The following is a 12,860-nucleotide window of genomic DNA, read 5'->3' as shown; positions in this document are numbered from 1 at the left end:
ACAAGACTATCTAAATACCACTTCAATATCACTCGTACCTAGTTATACTGGGTGTTGAAACTGCTTAGTGTTCATTTGTTCTACCATTATATTCATACGTATAGAAGTCTAAGACAGGGAATTTAAAGACTTCTTAATTTATACATACATGCATAACATAATGATCTCAGGTTTTGTGCATATACATATATTAACCTCAGCTTTGAGGATGACATACTCTCATATATGCAAAAAACCCAAGAAACTTTATTCTTCAACCATTTAAAGATAAAGACAAATTAATTTCCTCATATATTTCTAAATAATAATCCAAGATCAAAGAAATATGAAAATGTTGTGAAGTTATAATAAAGCAGTAATTAAAGTTACTAACAAAACTGAAGAAACATTATCAGAGAGGCATCTGAATCTCGGAAATAAACAGGATTCCAAACAACTTTACTTTGAGGGTGGCAGAGCATTGGAACAGGCTGCCCAGGGAGGTGGTGGAGTCTCCTTCTCTGGAGACATTCAAAACCTGCCTGGACACGTTCCTGTGCAACCTGCTCTAGGTCGACCTGCTTTGGCAGTGGGGTTGGACTAGATGATCTCCAGAGGCTCCAGAGGTCCCTTCCAACCCCATATGATTCTGTGATTCTGTAACTTGGCCTAAAAAGGACATGAGAAACAACTTCAGAACTAAATATAACTAAGCTCTTGAAAAGTTGGTAGAGTGAGATGCAAAAAGCAGAGCTGACAAGATCCTAGATAGAAAAACTTTTAGAAGAAATAGCATAGCAATACTTAGTTACAGTATGGCAAAACTCAGCAGAGACAGCAACCAAGTTTAGACAATTTTATAAGAAAAATAAAAAAATATACCTAACAAGAAACACAAAGAATCCCTATTCCACTACCCCTATCCAGATGCTGTTACCTAAAATCTAAAGAAATAAACAGACCCAGACAAGTTTCATGAATTAATTTTATAAGGATCTAAAAAGAACTAGAATTCTTGTATTCATGGAGCATTAAATCAGATCATAAATGGAACGTGAACTTTTCATTTCGAAGACAGAAAGAATAGATATGGTTCCCAGAGAAGAGGGATAACAGAGCCACTGCCTACTTTGCTAAGCCCACTTCATTAAGCAACATTGATACAGTTGTTTAACACACCATGATAGATAAGGAGTGTCAATCCCTCTAGATATATGCACCCATATAAACCATGTTGCTGCTATATGCTTTAAGAGCAACATTCTAGTTACTTACTATTTCCTACAGTAGACAAAGGCCCTTCGTCCCAATAGAATGGGAACATGCAAGCACCCTTTTTAAAAGTGTGGCTTTAGAAAGGAGAATTTGCATTTCTGTTTTATATAAACACCTTCGGGTTTCTGACAAAAAGATGTTCCGATATTAATTTATATTCAAGATGACAACCTAAACTGATACCCACTTCACTACTGCTTATTGCTCTATTTGAATGGACTCTGACCACAGCATTTATACATAAACCTCCATCTCAGACATAAAGAACAAAGTCTAGAGGAAATGGAAGATTTGCTCCATGCAAGCAATTAGCTGCTTTTTATTTAAGACTCACTGTGTTAGAGCAGTAATACCACGCACGAACAGATATGGCCTAGTCTTTGGGTACAGGAAAAAAAATTGCTACAAAGCAAACACGTTTCTGAAAAGACGAAGTTGGGATATTAAAAAAAATAGAGTAAGAAAATTTAACAAGGCATTTGAGTTTATCACCCTACTCTAAAAAGTAGCTAAAAATTAATGTTTTTTTTAAATGTAAATCTCTAGGACAAAGTAACTGCCATTAACTCATTAAATGATAATACTCATTTCAAGCTGTACTTTCTGCGTATATCATGCAGTAGACACCAAGAGTTTGACATGGTATTCTCACGAACATCTGAAGACAGTAAGAGGCCTCAGGCAAGTACAGCACTACTATATAAGCCTTCTAAAATTTTAAGCAACAGGTCCCTTAACACACTGGCATGTATAACCATGTAGCTTCACTGAAGCAGGTGTGGAATAACAGAGAATGAAGAATAATACAAGGATTTCTCAAAGACAGATGATTCAGATGTTTTAAAAAAAAAATAATAATCCACACCAACAATCACCCCACAACACTCTGTTTACCTAGAAAACCTTCAAAAATATAAAAATCTTCATGGCAATGCCCATCAACCTGAAAATACAGAATGCCTCTTAAAATCTGTCAAATATTTTAAAGGATGTCACAGCAGGTATTCTGCAACTGCATAAACTTGTTCTAGAAAGGGACATGAAATATTAATCATCAGGTCTGCAGTGTCCCACATGGGACAGAAATTTTTCCTTTCCAGTATCTTGAAACTTGTTATCACAAAATAAATACCAAAAAGTTCTCATAAAATATACTTACTCCTTCTTAACAACTGACATGGGAGTACTTAGGAAAAAAGTGATTACATAATAAGACACCTCTTCAGCTCACAAAAGGATATGCAAGAAGCCCAGGGAAACAAAGACTGAGCTAGAAGGCAAAAAAATGAGAGAGACTGAAATTGTTATTGGAATTCCGATTTGTCTGCCAAAAATATTTTATAGAAAATCAATTTAAGAGTTCTCTATAAACAGTATCTCTTTCTATCCAAGATCCAACAGACACATGGTCAGCACACATCATGCTGCATAGGCTTTAGAGAATAATAATCACTGCAGTGGCTGGCAATATAACCTAAGATTCTATCATTTTCCCATTTGCTTACTTCAAAGAAGTTCATTCTGTGAGAACATCTTCCCTGTAATTAGAGCTAAACTGTCCGATCATGGAAGAAATAATGCCTCCTAATCACTCAAGACATGGAAAATTAATGCGTTGAACATTCTTGGTGATGCGTTATCACATTGTCAGAAATAGAGTTAAAAGACGGTCAGATCTTTAGAACTACATATGGCAGTCCTGGCTTGCAAATACAACAAAGATCTGCAGCAAACAAACCTAGATTCTTAGCCAAGAATGTTAACCAATTCATTTAAACATTGGAATCATAGAATGGTTCGGGTTGGAAGGGACCTTAAAGATCATCAAGTCCAACCCCCCTGCCATGGGCAGGGACACCTCCCACTAGACCAGGTTGCTCAAAGCCCCATCCAGCCTGGCCTCGAACACCTCCAGAGATGGGGCATCCACAACCTCCCTGGGCAACCTGTTCCAGCGCCTCACCACCCTCACACTAAAGAATTTATTCCTGATATCTAATTTAAATCTCCCTTCTTTCACTTTAAAACCATTACACTTTGTCCTATCGCCACACTCCCTGATAAAGAGTCCCTCCCCATCCCTCCTGAAAGGCCGCTATAAGGTCTCCCCAGAGCCTTCTCTTCTCCAGGCTGAACAACCACAACTCTCTCAGCCTTTCCTCACAGGAGAGGTTCTCCAGTCCTCTGATCATCTTAGTGGCCCTCCGCTGGACCCGTTCCAACAGGTCCATGTCCTTCCTGTGTTGAGGACTCCAAAGCTGGATGCAGTACTCCAGGTAGGGTCTCACTAGAGTGGAGTAGAGGGCCAGAATCACCTCCCTCGACCTCCTGGCCACACTTCTTTTGATGCAGTCCAGGATGCAGCTGGCTTTCTGGGCTGCCAGTGCACATTGCCGGCTCACGTTGAGCTTCTCATCCACCAGCACTCCCAAGTCCTTCTCAGAGCAGCTCGCCAGCCAATCTCCGCCCAACCTGCATTTGTGCCTGGGATTGCCACGTCCCAGGTGCAGGACCTTGCACTTGGCCTTAACTGAACTTCATGAGGTTCACACAGGCCCATTTCTCAAGCCTATCCAGGTCCCTCTGGATGGCATCCCATCCCTCCAGCATGTCGACCACATCACACAGCTTATTGTCATCAGCAAACTTGCTGAGGGTGCATTCAATCCCACTGTCCGTGTCTCCGACAAAGATGTTGAATAGCACTGGTCCCAGTACTGACGCCTGAGGAATTCGACTCATCACTGGCTTCCAGTTGGACATTAAGCTGTTGACCACAACGCTTTGAGTTCAGCCATCCAGCCAGTTCCTTATCCACGGAGTGGTCCATCCATCAAATCCATGTGTCTCCAGTTTAGAGATCAGGATGTCATGCAGGACAGTGTCAAACGTTTTGCATGAATCCAGGTAGGTGACGTCTGTTGCTCTCATTACTATGGTCCTTTTTAAGTGTGTATGTATGTGTGTGTATACATATATATATGATGACACATTATTACTATCTGATAACAAGACCTGACCCCTACTTTAGAAAGCTAACAGAACTGTAAAATGTTTCCTTTGCAAAGATTTTGTCCTTTCAGCATCACCTAATAACCACCACATATTAATTTTTAACAGCATAAAAAAATGGGATTTTTGTTTTGAAGACCAAAAGTTCTGTAGTACCACATGTCCTCCAAAAGTAACCAAGTCATACATAGCCACTGTTAGTGCAGTATCTTAAAAAATTGACACAAGTTGGTAAATTCACAGGCTACTGCGCTTAACAGAAGCGATGCGGAAGGTACAAGTACTTTCAGAAGGTCCTCCTCACAACAATAAGCACAAATGTCACTATTGACACACCCAGCCAAACCCATTCACGCTACCCAGCCCTACAGTCTCCTCTCTCTTTCAATTAAGAAAAGCAACAGTTGCCATACTACCTTCACAAAATGTTGACATTTCCTCAGTTCAAATTTGCACACTGGATTCTCTTTTTTAGACATATTGTTATCATACATTTTAAAAACTGTTTAAGTGGCATTCCCATCAAACTTCTATTTTTCTTATATTCTATTTCACTTATCCTATGAAGATCTTACTGTTCCTCCTCTAAAATAAACAGATTTGAAGCAGGCAGTCCAGGAGAGTAATACCACTTTTGCCTTTTTGCCATACTTAATGCCAAACCTAGATGGAGAAATTTCAAAAGTTGTAATAAAAACTATGATGAAAAATTTGTCCAATTTATTGTGCTCAGTTATGTGCCTCCTGATGCTTCCGAGAAATAATACACATACATCCAGTACTAATGACAGATTGCCAGCTGGAAACCATTCACAAAGTCTTCAGTGATAAGATAACGAGCAAACTGGCTCAGAGCACAATGAAGAAAGGAAAAACTGTCTGTGCTCTCAATAATGCATCTCATAGATTCAGAAAAAGTCATTTTTTCCTCAGAAACTAACAATTTCAGAAATCCAAAGATAAAACGGGGTCCCCCTTTCAGAACCTTCATGTCTTTGCTGATAAACAGAATGTTTCCACAAAAACAAAAGCAGACTGAAAATTAAAGTATTTTCTGCCTACATGTAACTTCAAACCCTGTAAAGAGAACAATCTCTTATCTAGATTGCCATCTCACTGTCAAATTAAAGAGCTATCCAGATTGTATGATGAAAGAAATAAAGTAGTACCAAAAGATTCCAGATATTTTCACTGTCTTCTAGAGGTAGTAAATCACTATCCATCCAATTAATAAACAAAAAAAACCACCACCCCGAAAACCAAACAACCACACCTCTTTGGCACACTTAAAACTCAACCCTGACATGAATTAATATGGCAGGGGGAGGGCAGGGAAACAGATTCAGAAGGCAGTTAATGGAAACCCCTTCCATTAGCTTCACTTATGGCTAATGTGCTGTTTGCTAATGTGCAAAATTTTCGATTAACTTTTAGATTTTAATTTTTAAACCACTCAAGTCAAGGCTAGGTTCAGTCTCCTATCAAGAGCAACCTAAGCTTTGACACTAATCAAACCCTGACAAAAACTTTCAAGCTTCATGTAACAGCTGATAATACATTGTTTTTAAATGTTTTGACAGTTCAAATGCAGACTTAGATTATATTTTCTGAATTTAAACAGCAAAGTTACATTCTCCTAATATTAAGAGAATCTAAACATATTACTTAGAGCTTAAAAATTGATGTTATGTAAATTAATTTCTTTTTGTACAGAAATAGCAAGACGTGCATTTATTTTTCCATTAAGTTCGGTCACATACTTCACAAAATATAGTAACCCATTCTTTCTTTAGAACTGAAAGGACAAAAATATATTTTTCTTCAACTGAGGTCTGACTGAAACCTTGCCAATGAAAACTGGGATGACTGAATAACTTGGAAAAGAATTACTTATGAAATCAAATCAGCATCATCTCTGAGCATCTTACCTTTAAATAGGATCCATAATATTTAGTTACATATGGACTGTCACACTGACTCAGCACTGTGATTTCTTGTTGGATGTCTTCTATTTCATCTTCTGCTTCTTCTAGGTCAATAATTTTTATAGCAACCACTTTCTGAGTCCGATTGTCAATTCCTTTAAAAACTTCACCAAAAGAGCCCTTACCAATTTTCTCCAGTTTTGTAAACAGTTCTTCTGGATCTGCCTTCAGAGTCTGTTAAAAATAAGACAAAAGTTCCTCAGTATTTGTAACATTAAAATGAAATGTGGTATTTTTAAAGGCAACAGACACTTCAAATTCTACACATTCCTATTTATCCAGCTATTCTTTTTCTATTTCATAAAGTGTTCTTCCTACATCCTTTATATACACACACTGCAATATTCTTGCTTCCCTGTATATAAAGTACAAATTTAACACCATCCCTGTGACAGGGTTTTATCCTATGTGGGATCAGAAAGTGCTGCCACCTCAATTTCTTTTTCTTTGCCAATAAAATGCACCCAGGCACCAAGAATGAAAGATCCTTACAAAGATTAGCTTTCTATTAAAAACAAAATAGATCAAATACCATTACCAATAAAAGAAAACCTTTTGTCTACCCTTTTCTCTTGAAATTTGTTCCTTCCCAGAACCCAGGGTCCTACTCTCTTGAATTTCTCATATATCTCACGTTCTTAAGGATTTTGATCCCACTCTTTGGTGCACAGATTACTATTTCCATTTGTTCGATGTGGCAAGCAATCCTCTTCAATTTTCTCCTACTAAAGATCACCTGCAAGAACTGCCATGCTTCCTCCTTATCCCTGACCCCAAGGTTTTCTGGAGCAGGATGCATTTTTCTTTTTCTTCTTTCCTCAGTTGAGTAAACTCATTCACTCCTAAAAAACCATTCTGTTTCCAGCTATCTTGATTTGAATAGCCACATGAAAACTACAAGCGCTCACCTAAACATGCAAATGTAAGACTTAAACTCTACCCTATTTGTTTTTTCTCCACTGTAAAGTATTCAGCTAGCTACTGCTGCTCTTAGACTTCTCACTTTCAATGGATGGTAAGTTCCACTGTGTACCTTTTTTAACTAACAGCAAGGAGCCTTGTTATAAATTACAATTAAACTGGGAAAGTCATAGGTAGAAGCAACAGTCATGAAACGAAGAAAAATAGGATAGGATTACTTAGAATCTTTCCATTAAGAAATAAAACAAACACTTCAAAAGACTTGTTATTGTTCTTAAAAGGATGAGGTTCAAGCTAACAGTGAAAATACATTGTTGATGTAGAAAAAGCCTCATACAAGAAAAATTCAGTAATGCCTAAATACACATAAAACCACATAGGTTATACTTAGCCAAACTTTGTAGAAGCATTAAGAGAGGAATGAAAATTTCTAAGTTACCGCTGACAAGCACTGAGCCAACATTTTCTTTTTTATGATTAAATTTAGCTTATATAGCATCTCCCACATATACTTCTGTCTACTTCTGCTCTCACATCTCAAGGTTATTTAATTAACCCATGAAGCCTTGAGAAAAAGATAGTCTAGAAGGTATTTTAGTTTGTCTGGAGGTATCTGAATTTCACAGCTGAAGTAGGTGTTTTGACCAGGTGGCTGTGAGTGACTGAGCCCAGAGATAAAACCACTCAACTGTTTGGATCAGTGTGGATTCTATTATCATGTGACACAAATTGTGACTACACTACTTCTAATACTTCAAAGCAAGCTATGAGACATCACAGTTTTTAGATAATCATCCCAGGAATAGATCACTGGCAAGATCGCCCCTAAGAAAAAAAACCTCTCCTCTAAGTATACTGCAAGACTTCACCAGCCACAAGAAGTTTCCCCCAGTCTTTCTATCCAAAGTCAGTTTAAGGAAACGAACAGAAGGACATAAGGTTTTATCACCCTTTTGCCATTAAAAGGAACAGAGCAAAAGATCCAAGTCCCTTCCACCAAAAGAAGTTAGGTCCTCCTTTAATTCCAATGTAATGAGAATTACATACTATTACACACTGTTAAATACTACAAACATATTATGCTAATATATCTCCCACTTGGAAACCAGATCAGGGCACTTCATGTTTTCCAGCAAGTGTAGTTATCCTTTATCTACAGAGTAGCCCCCTGCTAACACTTCCAGAGACATCATTTATAAGAGATCACAAAACCAGGAATGAAATTGTGCTATAGTAGTTCTCCTCATGCCCCACAGAACGCTATTTTGTCAATATTCAAAACAGTCGTCTTTGAGAATTCATCATAAATAAAAATAACCTTAACACTTGCATCAGATATTTTCCCATGTGGAAGACTATTAGTCTATGCTTTCATACCTACCGTGTTAGAATTTGAGATGATGTGCTGTAGAGAGCTATGCACCCCTAATCCATCCTCACAAGCCTTCTAGTTCCATTGACTAGTCACAGGAACCTAAGCATTACATCATTACAAAGGCATTTGGGTAAGTCACAAATCAATCCTAGTCACAGCTGCCTAAAAAATTCTGTGTTTCACCTCCAGAGACTAAAAAGCCAGCACTACTCAAAGTCACAGTGTACTGAAGTTGTTCATACAGAGAAAAATACAAGGGCTACCTGCCAGCAGCTCTTTGAGATCTGTTGGTGGTATGTGTTGACCCCTTATTGTCCCTTTTTTCCTAAACCATCTATTACAACCGTATATTAAAGCTCATTACTTCATGACACCACAACCTTCAGAGACTTGCAGAACTCACAGCTTCATTTTTACAGTGTGAAGCCCTTTAGACTCTGGTATTAGGCTGACAGTTTTATAAAACAACTGCAAAAGAATATTTTCCCAGGCATTTTGTGTTAATAATTACTGAAAAGCAGGGAAGATAACTGTTCCTAAAAGTCCTGAGAAGCAGGGAAGAAATGTTCCTGCTTGATTTTTTTTACATTCATTTTTTTTAGCCATTTGGAAAAATTAATTACTCAATAATAGCTGGTATTAATATAATAAAAATTATTAAAATAATAGGTCTTTCTCCAAGTTCCTTGTGAAATTACTAGTTATAAAAAAAAAAAAAACACTTTTCCTTCCCAAATCAGAACTTCTGTGTGTTAATTTCTTACTTTCAAAATTTAAAAGTTGCCATTTTTTCAATTTGTTCTGAGCAATAGGAGGTAATAGTTAAAAAAAAAAAAAAAGGAAGAAGTTAACTTGCTCTGTGACAAAGTCAGAACATTCTTCTCAAGACAGCAGGTGTTTGAAGCGAGAGCCTTAACTACTGGCAACCTGTGTTTTTGGAAAACTACCAGTTGGTCTCTCTTTAATGACCTGCTCTATTTCAAAACTGGATACGTCAGGCTTCCAGATCCTTAAATGAACTGATGAATTTGCAAGTACATGAGTGGCCAATTCCCGTTAATTTTTCCAAGATCACATCTGGAAAGCGTTCTTGCCAAATTTGTTTGTTTGGTTTTGTAAATACTTCCTACAGAGCTAAAATAAACAAAGAGCTTTATAAATATTCTCTCTATATGACTGAATAGAGAAAACGTCTTCCATAGACGCTGTCACTACAGCTTTGCTGACTCTATTCTTTGCAAGCTTTCACTAAGCATATAGATTTTTCTTACTAATATTAAAATAAAGGAAACCAATAAAAGAGCTTTCCTGTAATTGAGCACACTGAATTTTGATAGAAACCACAGAATAGAGCAGCAACGCCTGCTGTAAATGGATAAAACTAATCACCCTGTTTGATAAGGAGCTACACCTCTACCACTACAACATTTCCTTCGAAGTGTGTCACAGCATGCAAATTGTGGCAAATCAAAAACAAATTCTGGAACATTTAGATCTAATGATTACAGAACTTTCAGTTTCCATAGCCACTTGAGTTTGTTTTCTGTTTTGAATAGTTCTGGTGTTCAGAAGTGTGAAATCGCAACCATCCTGTTTCAGTTTCCAGCTTGTTTAGCCGAAGAACAAATTCCTTTACTTTTCACCATAAGCAGAGTGACCATTCGCCTAATAATTTGAGTAACCTCCTTGTACTTGTTCCACATGGGATTCATTACTTTTGACCTTAATGAGCCAGAAAAATGTATGACACTTAGAATTAACTTCTCAGTACATAACATCACTGTTGCCCACTTCTACAGTATAAAGATAGTCCAATACATTCTCAGGTCCTATTTGTTCCATTTGGCCTCACGGCTGAAACTCAGCTGTGACCAACTAAACCCACTCACTTCTTCCTAATCCTCTGCATTTCCAACTAACGAGCTCCCAGCCTGTTGCAAAGGTTCTTTGTAATAATTCATACTTATGGCACCTTGCACTTCATGCTATTTTGTTCGGTAATTCAAATCCTCAAGGTTGTGTAGTTCTTCAGTAATGGCCTCTCAAGTATAGCAAGGGCCTTTAAATTGTGAACCATCAGCAAATTTTATCAGCGTGCATTGCTTTTTTTTATGCTAAGGTCGCTTTTTTTTGTGCTAAGGTCACTTTTTTATCACCAACTGGCAAGAACAATCCTGGAGAATCCAACAGTATCATCCACTCTGACATCACCTCTCCAGTAAGCTCCTCACAGCCGGGACTATACACATCTTACAGTGTATTTATTTTCATGAATCTCTAATTCTCATCTGCACTAACTGTCCCTATAGCTCAACAGAAAATGTTACTGAAATTCAAACTAGTTAGATGAAACCTTATCCACAACGATTCTCACCTAAGATACAGCTTTAACCGAGTCTTTTTCTGCATTTCATTCCAGTTCCTATTTCTAACCTCCTTATATGAAGTGTTATTCATTCTCTGATTTTACTTGCAAATCTCTAATTTCTCTATGCCTGCTCTTTTAAAATAGACAATCATCTTTCAACATCTCCTTTTGTATACTTTTCATCTCACCAAATCAATTTCCAATTTGTCAGTCCAATCCTCATTCCCTATCAAGACTAAGCCAAAATAACATCATCTGAAGAGTTCAGATATTTCTGGTGAAAAAAAAAGAAAATACTACAGGTGAACTGGCTTGTGATTGTTGGTGATCACTGCTGTCTGCTACCATACTTCGAGATAAAAAGAATACGTTTTGAACTTTGTTCTCGTGCAGGTAGATAAACCTGGATACACACTGTAAAAGGATGTTGCAGACAGCGAGCCCTACAAAATCATTAAGGACTAAAGAACTAACAGAAGAAAAAAAAAATCCATCAAGATAATAATTTCCAGCTCTGGAAATCTTTGAGCAGTGAAATTTAGCAGAAGCTGTGGAAATATGTATAGAAATATTACAAGTTACTGTATTCTTCCAATAGGCCTATGATCTGACCCCATTCAGCTGATATGTTCGCAAATTACAGAATCACAGAATCTTCTTGGTTGGAAGGGACCTTTGAGATTATCAAGTCCAACCACAAAAAAAAAAACAAAACCCAACACCCAAACACCAAAAACAAAACAAAAACAAAACCCAAAATTATTAGCATCCAAGCTAAAACTTCAAACACAATTTAAATTTTATAGTACAATCAACACTCAGAGAGGAAGACAGTAAGGCCATTGCCATTCAAGAATTGTCTTCATGGTTTCTTCCTCTGCCCCACAACTGAACATCACACTTCCACATTCTAAACAAGATACTGAGACTTCTTTCAACTGATAAAAATAAAAGATAAAAATAGAGGGAGAAAAGAGAGGCATAACACCGTTTCTAAGACCACTACTACAGGTTTGTTCACTGTTAACGTGTGGTGATTATTATCTGGTGTTCCTGTCACACAAAAATGTTGACTTCCTACAAAAACTAGTTTCAGAAGATCATAACAGAAACACCAACTACTCCATATGTATTCATCAGAAGCAATCGAGAAGTTTGGACAACTCAGGTTAGGCATATAACCTACCACATTAAGGAAAAAAACAACTTTTATCTTCTACAAGAAGATGCATCACCTTCTTGCTCAAACTTTTGTACTGCTTACACAAGTAAACCTATTTAATATAGAAACAGGGTACACAAACCATCAGCTTTATGACAACACCAGGAGGAAATTGCAAGTGGTAGTAGTGGCAGACGCCCTCCCTGTAAGGAACGGAGGTCCCAATCTGCTGAACTGCTGTCTAGGACAGCTTGGTGCTTGCCAGGGACTCCAATTTAGGACATTTTGGAGAAACTGGGGCTTGTTCAGTGCTCTATTAACCCATGCAACTCTTCCGCATCAGGCACCACTGAAACGGCCTGGGGAGACCCAGAGCATATCAAGCATGACTACATGGTCCTGGAGATGAGGGTCAAGAGCACAGGGGCCCAAGTGATCTTCTCCTCAATCCTACCGGTGAAGGGCTCAAGGAAGAGTGGACAGATCATGGATCTGCTTGGAATAAGTCAAGAGGAAACAGTCCTAGAGACAAAAGTGATCAAGGAGAGCTGGTTGATTTTCAAGGATTACCTCCTCCAAGTTCAAGAATGATCCACCTCACATGCAGGAACGCAAGAAGAGGTGGCAGGAAGACCGCATGGGTGAAAAAGGAACTCCTGACTAAACTCAAACATAAAGAGAAAGTATACAAGAGGTAGAGGCAGGGTCAAGTGACCCAGGAGAAATACAGACATTGTCCAAGAGTACAGGGTAATCTGTATTACACAGTGGCTGAAGAATGCT

The 12,860-nt window shown here is 37.9% G+C and overlaps 1 protein-coding gene across 1 annotated transcript in view; it reads right to left on the bottom strand.

Annotated features, from left to right (window-relative positions):
- The window catches only part of STK24 (serine/threonine kinase 24), a 43,186-nt gene extending 36,764 nt beyond the window's left edge, over window positions 1-6,422 (bottom strand). Inside the window, exon 1 of the mRNA XM_074163482.1 lies at window positions 6,195-6,422. The gene's annotated coding sequence lies outside the window, so the exon portion shown is untranslated. The remainder of the gene's footprint in view (window positions 1-6,194) is intronic.
- Window positions 6,423-12,860: the final 6,438 nt, after the last annotated feature.

The sequence above is a fragment of the Numenius arquata genome, chromosome 1 (genome assembly GCF_964106895.1).
Source record: "Numenius arquata chromosome 1, bNumArq3.hap1.1, whole genome shotgun sequence".
Lineage (NCBI taxonomy): Eukaryota > Metazoa > Chordata > Aves > Charadriiformes > Scolopacidae > Numenius > Numenius arquata.
The sequence above is the reverse complement of the archived record's forward strand: the minus strand, read 5'-3'. Positions and strand labels throughout refer to the sequence as shown.